This window comes from Hippocampus zosterae, chromosome 8 (genome assembly GCF_025434085.1).
Source record: "Hippocampus zosterae strain Florida chromosome 8, ASM2543408v3, whole genome shotgun sequence".
NCBI classification, from domain to species: domain Eukaryota; kingdom Metazoa; phylum Chordata; class Actinopteri; order Syngnathiformes; family Syngnathidae; genus Hippocampus; species Hippocampus zosterae.
In genome coordinates this window covers 11880896-11901544 of record NC_067458.1, presented here as the reverse complement: position 1 = coordinate 11901544, position 20649 = coordinate 11880896, and the positions used below count along the sequence as shown (strand labels likewise).

General features: G+C 41.6%; 2 protein-coding genes and 1 long non-coding RNA gene across 6 annotated transcripts in view; 1 reads left to right on the top strand and 2 right to left on the bottom strand.

Moving 5' to 3' along the window:
- Positions 1 to 20649, bottom strand: part of LOC127606362 (profilin-2-like) — a 437001-nt gene that overhangs the window by 199629 nt on the left and 216723 nt on the right. Inside the window, exon 1 of one of the 2 annotated variants that reach the window (XM_052074660.1) lies at positions 11913 to 11925. The exons of the other annotated variant lie outside the window; for it this stretch is intronic. The gene's annotated coding sequence lies outside the window, so the exon portion shown is untranslated. Of the gene's footprint in view, positions 1 to 11912; positions 11926 to 20649 lie in introns of those variants that run through there. 2 annotated transcript variants of the gene reach the window in all.
- LOC127606306 (arf-GAP with coiled-coil, ANK repeat and PH domain-containing protein 2-like) overlaps positions 1 to 20649 on the bottom strand; it is a 395843-nt gene that overhangs the window by 283505 nt on the left and 91689 nt on the right. The window contains exon 1 of one of the 2 annotated variants that reach the window (XM_052074532.1): positions 7858 to 7870. The exons of the other annotated variant lie outside the window; for it this stretch is intronic. The gene's annotated coding sequence lies outside the window, so the exon portion shown is untranslated. Of the gene's footprint in view, positions 1 to 7857; positions 7871 to 20649 lie in introns of those variants that run through there. 2 annotated transcript variants of the gene reach the window in all.
- LOC127606375 (uncharacterized) overlaps positions 1 to 20649 on the top strand; it is a 34263-nt gene that overhangs the window by 2354 nt on the left and 11260 nt on the right. The gene's annotated exons all lie outside the window — the stretch shown is intronic.

Genomic DNA, 20649 nt, shown 5'->3' with positions numbered 1-20649 from the left:
GCTGTGACAGCACAGACTGTGGGTGAGCTGGGAGGGAGGATCACAGGAATAAAAATGAAGACTGTGATATGCGAACAGTCAAGTGCCCGACTGGTTTGTGTTTGCTGCGGCTGTTGGGATGTTTCCTGGGTGGCTAAAAAACATCAGTGTTCGATTGGGAGCCTCTGCCCGTTCAGTTGTTGGCTCATTTATCTTTTGCTCCTCGCGCAGGGGCAAACCGCCACAACCATGTGTTTGTGCATACGATTGTGTGTGTGTGTGTGTGTGTGTGTGTGTGTGTGGACAAGGTTGGCTTGCGTGCGAGATGGAAAAGGGGAAGGATGTGGACCACTGGTGGAGGGCAGTCTAATTCCTCTGCTGTCTCCTGGCCTTGATTCCCTTCACTCACAAGTGTGACTGCAATTTGCGCGCTGTCTTCAGGTTCAAATTTATGACCTCGCCGGGCCTCGCTGAACAAAAGACTGGATTGAAGGCAGAAGGATCCATAGGGCCCCATCAAGAACCGTTCTTGTGAGCGTCACTTAATTGATGCCAGATCTTCTCAGGGGCCAACCGTAAATGAAGGCGGCGGATTACTGCAGTGGAACATAGTGCATGTGTTCATGATGCATTTATTTAACCATTGGCATGATAATCCTATTGCCCATCCTCTGAGGTTGCACACTGTGGGCCTGCCGCATGGAGGCAATCACGGTGCTAATGCATTATGTCTGTGTGTGTGTGTGTGTCCGCGCGCGCCCGTGTAAGGGCTTTCTCACAAGTGTCAGTGCCTCACTGTGGCGTGAGTAAGTAGGGTGTTGACCCCATCTATCCCGGGAGACCATATGGATGCAATCATGCTCTGTGAGGGAGAGGGAGAAAAAAAAAATTATAAGCACCAGAGTAAAAGGAAAGAAAGCAAAACAGAGGAACACAAAAAGAAAAAGAGCAATCATTTGGCTTGAGCAGGGGATAGTTGGAAGACACAAAATCTTGCTAATTCCTCGTTCTTCCATCCCTTTATGGCTTTGCAGTTTGGGCTTTGGTTCAGTCGAGCAGCCGTGATGCTTTCTTCACCCATTCTTCTGAAGAGAGTGAAAAATGATTTTGGTCACATTGACTCCAGTCTGAAGACATGCTGGTCACCAGATAATTGACACACAAATAGCCCAATCCCATACGTATTTCAAGCGATAGGCAACAATAGCCTAGTGTGGAAGCGTTTAGACACTGCACAGTAGGAAATCAAAGTTGAAAGCCTCTGAAGCGGTGCGATTCAAAATTTGACAACTTAAAGCTTTGAAATTTGAATCCCCGTGTAAGTGAGGTTAGTGTATCGCACAAGACGTTCCGTCATGCCGGATTTTTTTTTTTCTTTTGGATTTTTGGGGGCTTTTTGCCAACATTTGACAAGTCACGTTTATAAGAGACGGACATGAGAAAGACAGTGGACGGATTTACAATATCATATATCTTACACGAAAGCAGCAATTCACCAAGTGTGGTTCTCGTACCACTAGTACCGGTAGTACTCGGGCTGATTTACTGGTAGAATCACTGCCTAGGGCAGTGTTAAAGCTCAAACTGTTAATAATGTGACAGTGACTTGCAATAATATTATTTCCGTGAACACTTAGGTCACTGTACCCGATTTTTAATGTGGGTCATAATGGACCATTATGACCCACATTAACCCTGGGAACCCTCCAGTAGGTCCATTAGCAAAGGTCCTACTGGAGTGTTCAGTATTTTTTACGTAGTCCTTGTTGTAAAAGGTTTGAGAACGACTTCCCCAGAACTCACATTTAATAGTGGTCAACTTGGCTGGCTCTACCCGTTGAAAGATAAGTTGAAATAAATCCTGTGTTGAATTTTTTTTCATCAAATGGTTGCACAAAATAAAATGATCTGGATCCAGATACACGTTAGACCTCTAATCCGCTTTAAAAAATGTAGCTGGTTCAAGATGATCTAATTTTCTGCAACCACTTTACGAAATAACATTCAGCAAATGCAACATTTCAGGGTGCACAGTTGCTGTGCAGTTCGATTTGTTTTTTCTTTATGTTGGCCACAGGCAGCACGGTGAACAAGTGGTAAACATGTCTGCTTGGAAGACTCTCAGGGCTTGAATCTTGCCTTTGGCCCTCCTGTGTGGACTTTGCAAGTTCTCTCCACGCTTGCGTGGGTTTTCTCTGCGGACTCCAGCTTCCTCCCACGTTTCAATAATATGAATGTTAGGTTAAATGAAAACCCCCAATTGTGAATGCTTGCTTTTGATCGACCTTATTCCTGAGGGTTCTCATGGAGAAACGATTGTGGTCGAAACTTCCTTTAAGACACTGGAAGTAGCTGTGACCAATTTGTTGGAACGGCTTTCATTTGCCTGAGTGTTTTTTTTTTTTTGGGAACATTTTTTTGTTTGTTTGTTTCCTTTTGATCATAAGACCCTGTTGCATTTAACACATTCACTCCCAAAGACATATTTATATGTCTTTTCAGACTTCACACATTCAATCCCATGTACTCAGGTTTCCTTTTTTTCCAAGACTGAAAGTCATTTGTTATTTTTTTTATACGGGCCTGAAAATGGCTGGTACTAAATGAGTTAAAAAATGTCTTGCACAGCTTGAGAACTTGGTGGTGGTTGTACTAACAACTAGAAGAAGTTGAGTCTGTGGCTTAGAGATCTTCTGCCATTTGTGAATTGAACATTATATCTTCTTTCATATTCTTTTTTTTTGTTTTGTCATCATAATAGACAAAAAATAAGTAATAATCAAGGGAAGGATGGCTTGACTGATATAATTTTAAAACATCCCATCGCCCATTTTCTCGTGTTATGATTCGAGAATTCGGTTGTTGTACTTAATAGAAATAAAATCAAAAAGTTGTTGAACTGACTCATTTGAGGGATAACTTAATTAGTGGAGCAGTGTCAACATCCAGTGGTTTCAACCAGTTCTACTCTAGGGTAATTTGGGCTTTAATGGCTTACACGCTAATTTATGTTTTTGTTCTTTGAATGCCTCTTCAAATTTTATTTTTTCTATTGTTTGCAACAGTACTTTTGATTACTACAAATCAACATCATATACTAATTTCCCCCTGAACACATGCCTCAATTCCATATTGTCACATTGAATCAACACATTTAAAATACAAATAATTAGCTCATGCGTGAGCATATACACCAATAATTATTGTATATTTATTGTCAGGTTTCATTGCAAAAGTTACTTTGTTTTGAGGCTATTTGCTGTCAGAGTCGGATGGAGAGAAAAAAAAATCACTGTTGCTAATTAATGTTTCAAAGGCAGACTTTCCTGTGTGCTGATTACTGAGCGCCAAGTGCCAAGGGGATCATGGTGTATTTGCCTCACACAGTCAGAAGGTAGAGGAGTTATTAATTAGAGAGGATGTGTTTAATTCTCTGCACCAAAGTCTTCATGCTTGCACATGTGTGAGAGTGCATTGTAGCGTGTCAGCTGTTATCTGTTGAACAGACAAGTTGGAATAAAAAACATTTTGTTTTTTATACTGTGCGGATTCTCTGACTGTGTGTGTGTTTGTGTATGTACAGTATATATATATATATATATATATATATATATATATATATACATTATATATATATAGCGGCCCGGTAGTCCAGTGGTTGGCACGTCGGCTTCACAGTGCAGAGGTACCGGGTTCGATTCCAGCTCCGGCCTCCCTGTGTGGAGTTTGCATGTTCTCCCTGGTCCTGCGTGGGTTTTCTCCGGTTTCCTCCCACATTCCAAAAACATGCGTGGCAGGCTGATTGAACACTCTAAATTGTCCCTAGGTGTGAGTGTAAGTGCGAATGGTTGTTCGTTTCTGTGTGCCCTGCGATTGGCTGGCAACCGATTCAGGGTGTCCCCCGCCTACAGCCCGAAGACAGCTGGGATAGGCTCCAGCACCCCCCGCGACCCTAGTGAGGATCAAGCGGCTCGGAAGATGAATGAATGAATATATATATATATATATATATATATATATATATATATATATATATATATATATATATATATATATATATATATAATGTCCATCAGACACCAGTAAAGGGATAACCTGCATAAATATCATAATTGTATTGATACCAAAATTTTCAGACATCATGCGATTAATATAAGTTACCTTTGGCCTCTCCAATTACAAGAAGGTGCTGAAAGTGGTGGCCATTAGCATTTAGACATTTACAGACGACAGCTTGGGTAACATTGGCCAAAGTGTCCAATGGGATTGCTGCACATGTATTTTCAATTCCTTGTCTCTGTGCCAGTTTCTTATGAATACACGATATCTTTTAGGATTCTTTGTGGTTTGCTGGCAACAGGTCTAGGGTCATGCTGCCTCTTGCCCAGTCACAAGGGGTTGTGCTTGCTCAAGTGCCATCGAAAATGGATGGACGTATAGATTTACCATGCCATCTATATTATTTATCATTTATCTCTTTGCACTCAAAATCGAATTATCGGGTATTACAATATGGAGGTAGATGATGTATCACCCCAAACTTCTGATTTGATTCACTGCAGTTTGGTTGATGAAAAACTAAAATAACCCCCCCCCCCCAAACATTTAGTGTTTACTGTAGGTATGTCAAACTATCATGTTGCAAATCATGTTGATATAGTCCCTGTGTATGCACAGCCAACCTTTACCTGCAAGAATCAGATAGGTCAAGCAGCAGGACTTCAAAAGTGCTGCTTAAGAGAGTGTTGTGTTTATATATGCGATTATCGCTTTGACCTCTCACCCTGAATAGGGCCATTTGTTGTGCAAACAAAATAGGGCACCCCGTTGATGCTGTGTTCCTTCTTGAGACGTCGCGCTTAAGTAAAATGAGAAGTGTTGGACTCCTTTTGAAAGCACCTTGCCACTTTGCAGGTCACCTGTTTCCAATTGAGAACAGTTTACTTGCATCAAGACATACTTCAGTTTTGATCAAAGGAGAGACAAATAATCAACGCAGATGATATGTGCATGCGCACATTTTTGTACTGCATTGCAATTGCAGATCGTTTTCCGGAGGTTGCATCAAAAATTATTTTTCTTGAATACTACCAGCCAGAACGGATCTACGACAAAAAAAATACAGTCAGTATGTGAAGCTACGTAAGCTTTGTGTTGACTGACTTTCTTCACACTTGCTCAGCAGTTGATTAGATACATGATGGGGCAACTTAGCCAAACAGTGGCCTGTTTTTTAGATTGTCCAAAGCATTGCAAAGTTGGATAAATTGCAGCACAACTTAGTTTTATAATACAGGCACTATTGTGTTCATTCAAATCAACATCGGGTGGCTGAATAAACCTATGTTGATTTCAATAGATAAGATATTAATGCAATGATTCCATGACATTGTGAGCTTTGTGGAAACATGTCTTCTTATTGTTATACATTCATCAAAGGATTATTACATTTATACCTAGAATATATCGTTTGGAATCTGACATTTCGGTGAATACTGGTTAAACATTTCAAAATCCTCCTCCTGACCTCACCTCCCCTGACCCACACCGTCTTCTGCTCCACTGATGCTCATCCCCCTGGCCCACCCAATCGGGATGCTGAGGGGCAGGCGCTTCGCCATCAGTGCTCCCACCTTTTGGAACTCACCCAATAAAGCACGCGGAATTGCATTCACTATTCATGACATTCATTCCTGATCGATATTTTCCCTCAAGCAGCCATCTCACTGTCAGCTACAATAGTTTTACGTTATATTTAGATCAAGTCATACCTGAACATTAAAAGTAGATGGCACGTCATCTGGTGTTGATATAGTTGAAACTGCGGTGTGTATGCTTGCACGCTTACATATATAAATCAGATGAATGGAAAAACTGCAGCTGAGCCAAGGTCTTAGTTTTTCTTATCTCCATGTTTTCATATTTGGATTATGGAAGGATATCAGAATTTGCTTGGATATTTTTTCAACACTGGGAATGTACTGTAACTCCCCGAGCTTTGTTTTGAAAATATGTGCATAAAAACATTTCTTTCTGCCCTTGGTCCTTGGGAAATGTTTTAAGCCAAGTGTTGGTTCACTGCAATTAGGTTTCTCTAAAAGTGCGACTAAATGATATAATGGATTATCATGAAAGAAATGTTGATCTAATACATTACTGTGATCAGTCATTTCGGTGACCTTGTAGTCGGGTGCATTGGCTCACAACTCTCTGGCCTCCCTGTGTGGAGTTTGCTATTGGTGCTCATGTGGGCTTCAACCCATGTTCCAAAACCGTGCAGGTTAGTTCAACTGAAGACTCTAAATGGTTCATAAGTGTCAATGTGAGTGTTAATTGTTGTTTAGTGGTATGTGTACTGTGAGGGACTGACAACCTGTCCAGGATGTACCCCGCTCTCAGTGTCAACTGGGACAGGCTCCAGCTCAACAGTGACTCGAATGAGGAGAGTTGCGCAACTCTTATACTCTCAATCTCCAAGCATTTCTGCGTGTATGATTTGGTTCTTGTGGTGAGCAACACAAAGTATAAAGTGGGTTGTGACTTGAGTGACGGACAATCGCAGGGGAACACCCCGGACTGGTTAACAGCCAATAGTAGCCGTGACAACATCACATTAATGATACTCAAGGTCACATTACTACAGTTTTTTTTCTTTTTTCGGTTTTTAATATAGAGATGGGATTTGGCTGCTGAGCAAATATTTGGAAAATACAAACAATTTTCCCTTAGATCTTTAACAGCAAGTTGATGAAATTAACTGGACAATACAAACGATATACAATTGCTTCCGTGACTGAATTGAGTGTGTTTCAAATAGTTGATGAACTCGAAAGCGGCCCTTTCACCCTTCCATTTTTCTGTATGCGGCCCACAAAGGAAAAAGTTTGGACACCCCTGGTGTAGCATCACAAAATGTTCTGGAACACTGCTCAGTATACCGCCGGTCCTCACTTTATTCTGTTTTTATATTTATATTATACCACAGAGCTCAATTGTGTATGGCCAAGAATGTTTGAATTGGTCTTTGGCAGACAGCCTGCGGTTTTGCAACGTTTAGTATGAGAGCTGAAGTAACAGGGAAAACTCCGATGGCTCCCACTGAGAGGGAAAGTTCCAGTGAACGCATCTGTGCCACACCAAGGCGAGGGGGTGGGAAAAAACAATAAACAGAGGTTGACTGTTTTGAAATACAATACCTCAAATTGTAATCAAGTACATCTGAACATGTCTGAATAGTGAAAAATAGCCGAGACCGCCATGTGGTACACAACTAAGCAGATGATCCATTGTTATCGCCTTGATCTTTGCTATTTTTATTTCTGGATAAAACATTTGGACAAACCTTTTGAATGCACCTCAAGAGTTTATACCCAACAGTACACCCATCAATGAAAAGGAATTGGACGGAAGATTCGGGGAGGTTTGGTGCATATTACCCATAATCGAATTACTCCTGCAATCCCTTCAGGCGTCCCCGCCATTTAACCGTCAGGCATGACTACTTGTGTCACTTACATGGGCCCACCTCCAGCGGACAGAGGGACTCTTATTCAATAAAAAGCTGTATTGAAGACACAGAACTCACACACTTGTAATTGTTTTCACCTTGCTTTAATAAAATCTGTTATTAAAGAGGAAAAAATGGACTTGGCAGTTTCTCAGGAGAGGCTTGACTATGTTTGGATTTTGTCAAGATGGTGAAGATTATGTCCGAGGGTCCTTTTTAACTGAAAGCCTTGAGACAATGTTCCAATTATGGAAAGCACACAGATGGAAAGACCGCAGAGGCAAAAATGTGACCATTAACAAAGGCCAACACTACTGAGGCCACCTTGTGGCTAAATGTAATTTCTTATAAGTCATGCTTCAATAGCAGACCTGCAAGATCGGATAGCATTTAAGAATGTTCAATGAAGCTGTGGGCAAGCACAGTTCATACGGGTCGACTCAAATAAGTAAAGCGGAATCTCAAAAGTTGTACATGTGTCAACACTATTAAATTTTATTTTTCTTATTTCAAATTAATTTATTCCCAACATAGTTAAACCTTTCCTGGCTCCGGAGACCGCCATTTTTCTTTTCTTTTTCAAGAAATAAGATAAGAAAACCTTTATTAGTCTTGCAATAGAGAAATTCCCAATTCACAGCAGCAAAGTTATGAAAGGAAGAAGTAGAACAACAAAATATAGGAGCTGCTGGAAAGGCAGCCACTTTCGTGGCGCCATTTTGAAGTCAGAATAACAAAAATAACACAACACAACACATAGGACACAGACAGTCGTGCAATCTTCACCACTTTTCTGCATACACTTTGTTGTCTGAATATGAACCACTGCATATGGAAAATGAAATAAGAAAAAATAAAGTAAAACTACTCTACCTTTGAAGACACCTGACAGACACTTAATGAAAATAAAAATGGGGGCGGCGGTGTTGCTTCATTTTGCAATACAGTAGTAATTAGCCATTAAACATTCAGCTGATAATGATGTTTTGATATGCATATATAATATGTGCGCGCGCTCGTGTGTGTGTGTGTGTGTGTTTGCGTGTAAGGGTGTGGGGTGGTGTTGGTATGAGCTGCATCCCAACAGCTGATGGCATGTCTCCAATCAGGGGATGAAGGAAGCAAAAACAGGGTGGCAGAAAGCTGAGGAGGGAAAACCGGAACACATTGGTGGACAAAGGGCTAGTATTTTTTTGAATGCTTAGAAAAGAGGGAAGTCTCGCAAAGCTTTTGGAGGTGTGCTGTAATAAAATCAAGATGTAGTAAAAGAACCCCTGCTGAGTGAGCTCAGTTTACCTGAGTATCACCCCCAAAACTGTAATACGAGGATCATATTTACACACACGGGTGAAACCATGTAATATAATTTAGAGAGTGGGCAGCAGTTTTAATTTAGGGAATACTTTATTGTTGGATATTAGTTCGCAGGGAGTATTTGGTGGTGTAAGGAGCGACGGCCCGGCGAAGTGAAGTACTCGAAGAGCTGTGGTACACTGCTTTTTTTTTAGCAAACATACGATCATTTATATACCGGCAAGGCGGACGTTAGCGTAAACAAACGTCCAGCCCCCCCCCCGGGGCTGTGATTGGTTGGTAGCGAGCGGCAGCGGGGGCCGCAGATTGGCTGATCAGTCTCACGGCGCGAAATTCAAATGTCAGAGTTCTCAGAGGGCATTTGTGGTTGCTACAGTGGCCAGTTTTACAACCAGAATACAAACTAGAAAAAAAAAATGACTGGACTTTGCTGCCATGCCATATACAGTCATTGTCACGTTGCAAGGTGCTGGTGGACCCCAAAAAGCAGGCAGGAGGGAGGAGCAGGGTGTATTTGAAGAATTGTATTTAAAACAAAGAAAACTAAATCCAAAACAAACAAAGTCCAAAGTATCAAACAAAAACGATGACTAAAGTTAAAACATAACAATGAACTAAACATGACAGAAGCCAAGAGCAAACAGCAACACACATGACAGTAGCAAGAAGCAACACACAAACATGACAGTAGCAAAAGCAACAATGACCCGACACTGAGTGTTCGGACTGGGAGTCCTTTTAAAGACCTCATTACCTATGACCAACAGGTGTGCAGCTGCCAGGGGAGCCCTACAGTGCTACCTGTTGGTCCCTAAACCGAATCATGACAGTCTTGCCATGATACTGACTTGACTCAAAAATGTGGTAGACACAAACGTGTGTCAGAGCACAACGTTAAAAACGCTTTAGTTGAGTTGAGTCCCACTCTGTCCATTTTCACTAATGGCTACCCTGATTTCGGGCCAATCGAAATGCTACCTCTTTGCCCTTGCTTCACCCGTGAGCCCTCCCTCCATTGTGCCTGTTCGCAAGAACAAAGCGGTATCCTAATTCTCAGAGGTTTTGGTCTCACAGCTGTAAGTGGTGACATCCACAAGATTTATGAGGTCACGAGGTACTATATTATGTGAGATCGCTTGTATGATGGCGCAAAAACGAAGAAGAAAAAAGTCCCTGGAAATCCGCTGATCATCTCTGATGTTTAGTCAGAAAATGATCATAGTTGGTTTCATTTTGGTGTATCCGCTGCATGCAACTCATTCCCAGATCAGCTCAATAAATGATAAGTGTTGAAAGTGTGATATTTGAAGGGCTGCCTCCACAAGTGTTTTTACTTACTGAACAAACGCTTCAGGTGCTCTGCTTCCACCAGTTGATTCCATTCCTACTTTTTATTGTAACCAAAACTACTCAATATTGGTCTACGATGTAGGTGGGGGCATGGAGTGGACAGTTGCGTTATTTTATTGGATATGAGCAACTCCTCTTAACAGCCCAAGTTCCGGAAAGCTGAAAGAATGTTGTGAAAAGTGTTTTAAAGTTCTTGATTTAGGGGGGTTTTGACCGAAGCATGCCACAGACAAGTTTCAGACAATTGATTTACAATATTGTTATTTGCATTGCAGCAAAACAAGATGATGTTGAAGTTTTTATTTTCATCATTTTCATAGGGTAGTGGTTATCACATCTGCCTCATAGTTCTTGACTCCGGGGCCTTTCTGTGTAGATTTCGCGTTTTTGTTGTGCTTGCTGTCGGAAACCCTCCGACAGTATTGCATCTGCCATCACCCCTCAACCCCATGTTCCCCAAAAATGCATGTTAGTTTGAAGAAAGAGTTAGCACGTAGCACAGTGTAATTGTACACATGAGTGCAGTTTACTTTCTTTTGGTGCTTTCCTAGACTTTGCACAAGTAAAATTGGGTGTAGCAAGGTGAATGCAGCCAATTCCCAACCAATCCATTAAATCAGGGTGGTCAAAGTGCACACATGCCTGACAATGGTGAAGCAGAAATAAACTAGCTGGGCTCCATTCATAGCATTGGCAAATGCGAGGTGTGTTCATACAAGCGAACTGAAAGATTTCCCCTTGCGGATGATGAAGTTGACAGCACATGTGACGTTGGCAATTGGAGACCACCTTGCACTCACACTCGTGCCTTCGTGTGTTACCCATCCCGCATCCCCACAATAGTTGTGCTGTGCGGTCAAGTGGTTGGAAGTGGGAGGGGGGCGAGTGGGTATTAAAATATTTTAACATAATAATGATTACAATTCATAGAACCAATTGATTAATACAATGGTTCAGAAGGATTGTCTCTTGCTGTTGTGTATTTATAAATGAAATAAGGTGACATCCATCACACTTGCCTGCGGAACGCCGAATCTGTGTGCCCGCGCCTCAATTAAATAAACCAAAATCACATTACACCACCTGCACCGCCATTTAGACCTGCTTTTAAGTTGGCTAAAATCTAGTATACTTTTTCTCAGGTGTGCCGAAAGCGTGCAATAGAAAATGCCCTTGGTCTGCCAGAACGAAAATGAAGTTGCTCCTGTTTTTATGCAGCGCACACTGTCACCTTTCCATAAAAATAGGGCCCTCTCACTTGTCCATACGAATGAATATAAGTGTGAATTGTTGTTTTTGTCTTTGTCGATATATGCCCCGTGATTAGCTGGCGACCAGTCCAGGATATACCTACCTGTTGCCCAACAGCAGTCGAGATAGGCTCTCGCTCCCCTGTCACCCTAATGAGGACAGAAAATGAATGGATTATTTTATTGATTACATACAAGAGAGAAAAGTCATCTTTGGATGATATCTTGCTATGATACTGATTTATTGCACCTTACATCTCATCCACAGCATCTCCACGTTCTGCAGAAATTCAGCCACTTTTCATTGACAGTCATATCGAATGCCCCTTCTGGCAAGAGCAGAACGCACAGCCTCATTATCGAAAATATTTAGTAGCGATAAAAAGTTTTCTTGTTGAAGAGGTGGTCTGCGTGACGTCAGCGAAACTACCTAGCTGTCTCGCCACTCCACTTTCCTCTCTCTGCAGATCATTAGCAGTTCTGCTGCTGCCTTTTGAAGTCGGCAAGGTCTGCTGTGTGTGTCATAGCGAATGCAAATCCAGGGGACTAGCCCAGCCACCTGTTCTCCCAAACATCTGTCCACAGAGCCGCGTATGGCCCCGTTCAGCTGCCTCCTTTAACTACGATCCTCCAAGAGCTGTAGGATGGCAAAGAGGCTATTTTTAGGGGCCCCGTTGATATGCCAGTAAAGACCTTATGCACTCTAATGAAGATACCTTTCGCCACTACTGCCAAGAACAGAAATAAGTGTGCAGTTCTCAGACTGTCTGCTTCAAAAGAAAATGCCCTTCATTCGTTTTCAAATGGCCAATTTAAAGAATCTTATATGTACGAAGGACCTTTTGATCGATGCCACATAGTAAGTCGCTTCAAAGCCCATCCATTTGGCACACATAGACTTTATTGCTTTAATGAAGTCCTTTTTCCGGAAGACTTCTTTTCGAATTACAGAGGTGCTGAAGACTTGTGTGTCTCGGTGGGTCGGATCAAAGTAGCAAGGTTTCTTTGGGAGCTGCGGCGGCAGTATGATGACCGCATTCATTAGGCAGAGTTGCTATCTAACCTGACACTCTCTGATATCATTCGAACTCTGAATCACGTATGTGGATTGTATTCTTTGGCATTTTCTTCCCTAATTCCCAACAGATTGTTGATTGTGCCACTGTTCATATATTCAACAGCAAAACCATTTTGATGTCTCGCATGTGTCTCTTCCATCGCAGCTGTTACATTGTGGAAGAAGTCAGTGCATATACCCCTGAGCATCGACTGAGGGATGCAGGAAGAGTGCTACTTTTTGATAAGCTGCCAACAGCATTGCACGTTAGACTACAGTCGCAATAGGCCACTGGGGAGGTTGATGAAGGGGCGGAGGTGTTATTGTCTGCCAGGGTGAACTAAATCAAATGTGCTACACACCGAGGTAGAATAGGGCAACATTGTGATTATTTATGGCAGGAATCCTGAGGCCAGTGTGGAAGTAAACTTAAGAGCACGCCATGGACCAGATCTTTGGTCGACCCACATCAGGAATACATTACTGAACAAAGGCTCATGTAGGAACACAAACACCTCAATGGTAATTCCCCCCACATTTTTTGTAGTGTATTGTAACGTATTATTGGCCAAATTAACAAAGCCAGCCCTCAGGAGCTTTCATTACTGACCCTGCAACAAGACACCTCGCATCTGTCAACAACCTATGCGCAGAAATAGAATCTCTTGGAAACAATGTACATGCTGTCACTGTGCATTATACAACATGAAACGTAATGTAAAACTATACAAGGCGGATATATCACAACTCTAGGCTAAAGAACCGGATCGGGGATTGTTGAAAGTGGTGAAACATGACTGGAGCTCAGTTACAGTAGCTCCGCGCTGCAGGATAGGATATGCAAAGTCTTGGGAATGTTAGCAGCTGGGTGGACTCCTGCCTGCACAGGAGGATGGAGATCAGTGGGGTGTGTAAGAGTAGCTGTGCTTCAAGGAGAGACCTGTTGATCCAGGTGCTGTATACTGCCTGCCACTCTTACAGCTGAAGGGACCGTGAGCTTTGAGGCAAACAAATATCGTGTGTGTGTGCATGCTCATGCACTGAAAAAAATCACGTCAAATTTCCAGACAATTTTTTTTTCAGTCGACGTATGTAAAAACCCAAACGATTACATTTCGTGCAACATATTGACAAAATAAGATTCAAGAGAAACTTTTTTTCAGTGACATCCATGGACATTGTTTCCACCGGACATAGGCTGCTTCCGGACAAAAATTTGTCTTTCGAGCTGAATGACATGTACATTCCTGTTGGATGCGCCGTCACGTTTGATGATTTCTCAGTGTACAATTTTACTTGAAATTCTGTGAGCTACAATGATGAGCTAAATCAAAGCTTAGGCAACATGTGAGTAATCCAAACATCTTGCAAGCAGCAGACCAACACACGGAGCCAATTCCAAAATTCTACTGCGCACGCTGTTCTCTGTCTGCTCAAAACAAAAAGTAGTAACTCTTTGGGGACTGAGTTAGTTTGTGCCTCTGTCCCTTAAGTATTTACAGGGCATTTCTGAAAAAGCTCACAAAAATTGATTGGTTGATTACTTTTATTGTCAATTGTTTTTTCCACACACGCAACAATATTTTTTAAACACCAGCAATACCCATTTAATTCTGTCCCCCAAATATTATTTATCCAAAGCATAATTGACACAGTGATTTTCATGTGAGCTTGGTGAGAAGTCCACTGCCTCTGCTCATTGCAGCAGTGGTACTGCAAATGATAAATCAACAACTGATTCCGCTATATTAACACCATTCTTGATGATAAAACGAATTGATTAATCTGTTTGTTTTTTTAGAAAAATAATTCGGATTTTTCTTTGTCATTGATGAGGCGCAGGGAGTCAATTTTCAAGAACTGGTTAAGTTGGCAAATATGGTCCCATGCTGCCTGCAACCAGCCTGGCACGCTCATGCTGTCTTATGTTTGTGGCCTTTTTGTAAAGTCACTGGCCTTCCCCCTTTTCATTCAAGTCACCAGGAATCATCGCTCACCTGTTGTTTGGTGAAAACAGTGCTAACGATTCTACCGGTGGGCTAAATGCAAAAGCAGGTCATATATCTTTGGGAACAAATGAAAAGAAATCTCCTTGATGCAACGTCTTTTATCGTATTGTAACTTGTAATTTGCACACCACCAAAATGAATCATATTGCCAGACCAAATAATCTCTACCAGGCACATGTGAGTTCAAAACAGAACATTTCGTAGGAAATGACTCAGTTTTGCCTGCATTGAGTGATGTTCCTTTTTGGCTTGATTGCCAGCTTTGATATAATGCGGTCCAGAGAGAACCTTCAATACATTGTTCTGTTTACTAGAACATTTCACTTCCAATTAAAATCCAGAGCGCAGAACGGTGCCTTCCACTTCAAGTTAGTCTCTGACTACATTTTTCACGCCGAAATGACTCCACAATATGACCTTAAACTCATTATAGTTTGCCTCGTTGTACATTATGATCACACTGGGAATCCACCTTATCAGCTATATTTCTGCATAATGCCGCCCCAAACTTAAGAGGCGCTTAAATATTCAGTACCGATGTTGTCCTTTAAGCGCGGAGGTTAGTCTTACACGCAGCGTGATAAAAATGCATCCTCGACAAGGCCAACTGCTGTTCCTCATGGACTAATTGCAGGTGAACAAAAATGTTTTTATTTTTGAATTCTTACACCATGCCTCTGCTATGCGTATTGAAAAGCAATCGGAGGTATGCATGCTGCTGGTAACGGTTACGAGAAACATCGGCATTTTTCCAATCAATCCCTTCAGAAAGGGCAACAGCGATTTGTCTGCAGCTATTTTGCCTGTCACAGATGTTTAACTTCCTTGCACATAATAGCTCTTGTACTCTAGGTAAACAGCCATCACTAGCCTGTTTATTTGGAAGTAGAGGCTCACCGTGGATCTGACCCATTTTTCACATAACAAGCCATACTAGAGAGATGAGAGGAGGATTAAGAGCAAAGCAGGAAAATACCAAGGAAGGTCCAATTTATTTTGAGTAATTGGCTCCACTTGAGCAAATACCCTCTTCTTGCCCAGTGGCCACCTCAATCCAAGTCTGTGCCACCACGAAAAAAAGTAAAACAGTCCATCATATTTTCAACTACCGGTACATACCGATGAAAGAACAAGGCATTTTGTCTGGGTGGACCACCTCAAACGAACCCATTAAGCATGTTGAATTAATTGTTGTCAATTGTGTGGAACTGATTAATGATAAATTATGTCTGAAGCGTTTGGCTGCAGCCGGCATAGAAGCACTTCTGGGTTAGTCTTGACTACTTTGTGGTCTGAAGAAGCACAGCATGCTCTAGAATTGGAGTTTGTGCCACACAGATTACTTACACAAGATTACAAAACAAGAGGAGACCGTGATTAGGTTGGTTGCTCCCAAATTGTGGAATTTGCACTTCCATTTGAGCAAAGACAGTCGTGTAGTGGTCCATGCGGTTGCCTTTCATGCAGTGGTGTGTTTAATTCTTGGTCAGTGGACCCATACACAGCCACAGTTAGACTGTGTGGAGGTTTTTAAAAAGCAGTTAAATCACTTTGGCCACATCAGGATAGCTTACACTGGCACTCAAAAAGACTGGGTACATTAATAAAAGCTGCAACACAGGATTAGTTTGGGGGGCGGGGGTTGCATATTTAGGCAATGAATTTGTTGCAAATTATTTTGATGCACGTTATTTTGTTTTTCTCCTTAAAAAGTGCAAGTCTAGTTCTTTCAGGTGATAAGTCATGTTAATGATGGAAAAAGGTTTGAAAAGATTTATCTTGTCTCATAAAAAGGAAATTATTTTTTTCAAATTGAAGTTTTATCAGGGGTGTATAGACATTCTATACCCATTGTACAAATTCCAAATACTTCAAATACATTTTCTATGTGTGCAAGTGTCGGGATCACAACCTTTTCTTCTGAGATAATGACATAAATAATGATTTCAACTTTGTTGTTTCAACAAAGCTTGATGACTAGATGGACTTTTTGCAATCAGTTAACAATCTGGGACTCTTGGGCTTGTATGCAGATACATAGATTCTTTTTTTTCCCCCTTCATAACGATTAACAAATGACCCCAGATAACGCGAATGCAGCACTTTCTGCCTTCGAGTGGAAAAACATATTCCTGTGATAGCCTTCAGTTTGTCAAATACAACGCCTACATACCAGAAACGTGTTACTCTTTCCTTCAACCTTATTCAACTTTCAGAGTCCATGTGGCCCCAGGAAGTTTTGCGACCCCCAGCAGGACTGTTCTATCCAGGAAAGAGGAAACCCCCTGAAATAATAAGCCTTGCCAATTGATAAGTGAGACATCTACCTATCTTGACTGATTGCACAGGGCCAGGCTGTAGTGGCCAATTGGCTGTGGGATGATGTGGGAGAGGTAGTTACTGCGGATGCGCGAATGTCACTTGTGGGTCATTCTGCCATGCATGGAAAGGCAAACCATTGTAAACACAAGTGTGCATGCCTGTGTGTGGTTTTCTCCGTGTTTGTGTTTGTGCGTGTGTGTGTGTGAGGAGGGTTGTTTCAAGCAGTATGTATTACTTTTTTGGAGTCCTAATATATGACCAAGCTCACAAACACAGACAATTCATTAGAATTGACTCATCCGACCCCAGTTGTTTCTTGTCAATTTGAAAGGCAGTATTCTGCTCTTGTGCTAAATATTTACATTTTTAAGAGAGACAGCCCACACATTGACACTGGAGATGGACACTTTCTTGCAGAAGTCTCAATCTCCCACATAACATAAATATGCATGCAGACTCTATATTATCCATAGGTTTGAATGTACAAGTACAAATCAGTCCAGGGTGTACCCCGCCTCTCGCCCAAAGCAAACAGGGGAGAAACCGGGTACATACATTTTCAGCTCACTTGTGGCCCTGATGAGTACAAACAGTTTAAAAAAATGGATGGATGGATGGTGTTTTAAGGGCAACCACTACGTTGCTGTAGACCGCCCTTATTATTTTGATTCTGACAAAAGTCATGTGTGACTACAGTTAAAAGACACAAACATTAATACTGGAGTCCTGAGAGTACACATTTATCACTTTACATGTATTTTTGTTTCTCGATTTCTCATCAAAACTTCTCTTTCAGCTTGAATGAATTTAGATCTCAACCTGTTACTTCTTTAAAAGGCTCAGGTTTTACGAAATAGTACGAAATCAAATAAGCATCAACCAGAGGTTTAAGTCCAACGAAGAAAAGACATTCTCGCCCGACATAACCTTTTTATTTTAAATTTGGTTTTTATTTATTTTTTGGGGGTATTTTGACTCCCTTTTAAACATTCACCCTTCTCTAACATAACACAACATAAACAGTGGTCAAACCAGACATCTGCAAAATCAAGGCCTCATATACTGTCACTGTAAATCTCGACCATCTATTTTGCCATTGTTGACAATCAAAGTCAAATCCTGAGTGGAAAGAGCACATGAATGCCTCCATACTTTATAGCCGCCCCTACTCCTATTACACACATTTTGTGCTTTCCCTTTCATCTGTTACATTGAAGTTGATCGACCCATTGCAATGTTGGCTGCAGCTTTTTGAAAATACCCAATCGAAGAAAAAAATATATATGTGGACAACCAGCCCTACTCTGTTATTCTTGGACATGAATAGAACTATTCTTTTTTTTCCAGCCTGTGTTTGAAAAAAAATAAAGAAAAAAAAGTAGGTTTGGTAAACACACCGACCATTTGGACAGTCCCTACAGGGAGTACAACTCATCAGAGAAGGTCTTATTACATCAGGTAAAAATGTAACAATAAGGATATAGAGGAGAACTTGTACATGGCAGACATGCAGCCCACACACTGCTGGTGTGGTCTAAACCTGTTTATACATGTTGGACCCTTTCCAGTGAATTTTCATGGCTAAGATTTGTTTGTGCACTGTCTCTTCTTGAAACAATTATGCAATTTACCATAATATGACTGAGAATCAATCAGAAGCATTTTGGTTGGACTACAGATGCAGTATATAAGTATACTGTGCAGTTATATTATATATAATCGATTATAATTAAAGTAAAAGCAGAAGAAAGAAGTCATACATTTATGAGGTGTTTTTGTTGCTGCAATGTTGCTGGAATGACTGTCAAGAGAATCATATAAATTGTACTTTTGTAAAATTGCCGTCGGTCTATTCATCCGAAACCTTACTGTGCATGTGTCTGAAAATACGACTTGTAGTCTTTGGGCCTCCTGGGCTGTAAAACACATTTGTCCGGTGACATCATGGTATTCAGGGTCCACGGCTCACGGTTGAGTGTTTTTGCTGGCTCAGTGCCAGAATACTATCAACCTCTTCAGGCACCTTACCTTCTCTTTACTCAAGCACACCTTTTCCTTTGGCGGAAAAGTCAGTGTCGTCCTTTCGACAGACCGTGCCAGAAGAGAAAAGGACACAAGGGGATCTTTTGTGAGCACCGTCGTGTAGGATGGGTTGTTATGGTACATATGTGAGCAAGTGCTACAATTGGATCCTCACAATAAAAAGAAAGCGCTCATAAAAAAAAAAAAAAAGCTTCACTTCATGGATTTTCTCCGTGTCAAAGTCCAGGTTGATGGTGAGGAATGAGATTTTAACCGTGGAATATCGATTGTTTGAAGATGAAAATAGCTACAGCTTTGCAGGCTAGATTTTAAAACAGCATTTGCTCGGAACTTAAAAAGTTCGAATGTTTCCCGATTTTTATCAATTGTCACTCTTAAATGATCTTTTAACTCTCTACCTCTTCTTATGTACTACATATGAGAAAACAGCTTTGTATGACACGGCCATCCGTGGCCCCTGCGACCTGATGCGGCCCAGGTCATTCCTCTTGCCTTGTCTCCGGGTTTCCTTCACAGGCAGTCTTGCAAAACTTCCTGACGTCAGATCAAAGCGCAACACAGAAATCCCACAGCTTGGGCATGCTTGTTTTTGGAGTTGCACCGCCAACCTCCACCCCCAACTGTGATCTAATCAGGCTCACCGACACGTGTGTGTGTGTGTGTGTGTTTTCAATGCAGTCCACAATCCATCTTCTTGCTGAAATCTCTTCACACTAGGCGTGACTCACTTGAGGAAATGACATGGGATTTTCGACACCCTGTGGGGTTCTCTTTGAGGGTAAGCACACAGACAAGACAAGCTGTCTTAGTGTATTTTTGTTTGTGTGTGTGTGATGCAAGGGAAGTGCAAGTGTTGGAAATTTTTCATAACTAAACATCCTAATGTACACAGGGAAATAAGAAACATTTAAACAGAACCAGGCGCTATTAAAATCTTGCTGCAGGATGTCAGATCGTGTGAAAGGAAAAAAAAGGGGAGGGGGGCTTTTGTAGACTGTTGGAGTTTAACCTGGGGAAAAGAAGTCCGGGCAGGACTCAAAGTCAGCTCCGTTCTTCAGTATCCTCTTGTCTGAAAAATGAGTCAGCAAATTCCAATGGGTAAGAGGTTGGGGTCCACCCCAAAAAGACTTGGTTGAGCTTGCTTTAGGACTCCTGCAAGCTGCTTTTTCGCTTGCTTTTTCCAAGTTTGCCTTTTTTTTGTCTCTATCACCACCCAAATGCAACACACGTCTAACCTCGAGCACAAACAAACAAAGAAATTCAGGACAGCAGCAGATAAATAATTAACATTTTACACTCAATGTTGCAGTCAATTGAAGAGTGAAATTTGTCCCAACTACTTTGACCCCCGCGCAAAATAAAACTGTCATGAAACACTCCATCTGGATCCAGTTGCGGTAGACGTGTCACTTTTTATTATTATTTTCCCACCGCGATGTTTGGGTCTGGTCAAAGATGAAGAAAGGTCATGCGGCATACCTTGCGTGCTCTTCTATCATTATGGCGTCACGTGTGAAAGATCGCCTAACATGGCTTCCCAGGGCATAGCAGCACCTTGCCAAGCAAGTTGTCAGTGAAAGATTTTTTTCCCAAAAGGCAACGGTGAAAGGATGAGAAACAGAGAATACGACTAGGTTGGGAAAACTCTTAATTATCGGTCACCAACTTGAATAAGCATTCCACGTCCACATCTTAAATCTCCATTTTAACACGGCATTTGGAATAATTTGTACGCACAGTTTGGGGAAGGTCCCTTTGTGCTCCAGAATAAAAGCAGTATTAAGATCACAACTAGAAATGGTTGAATAATACTAGGGA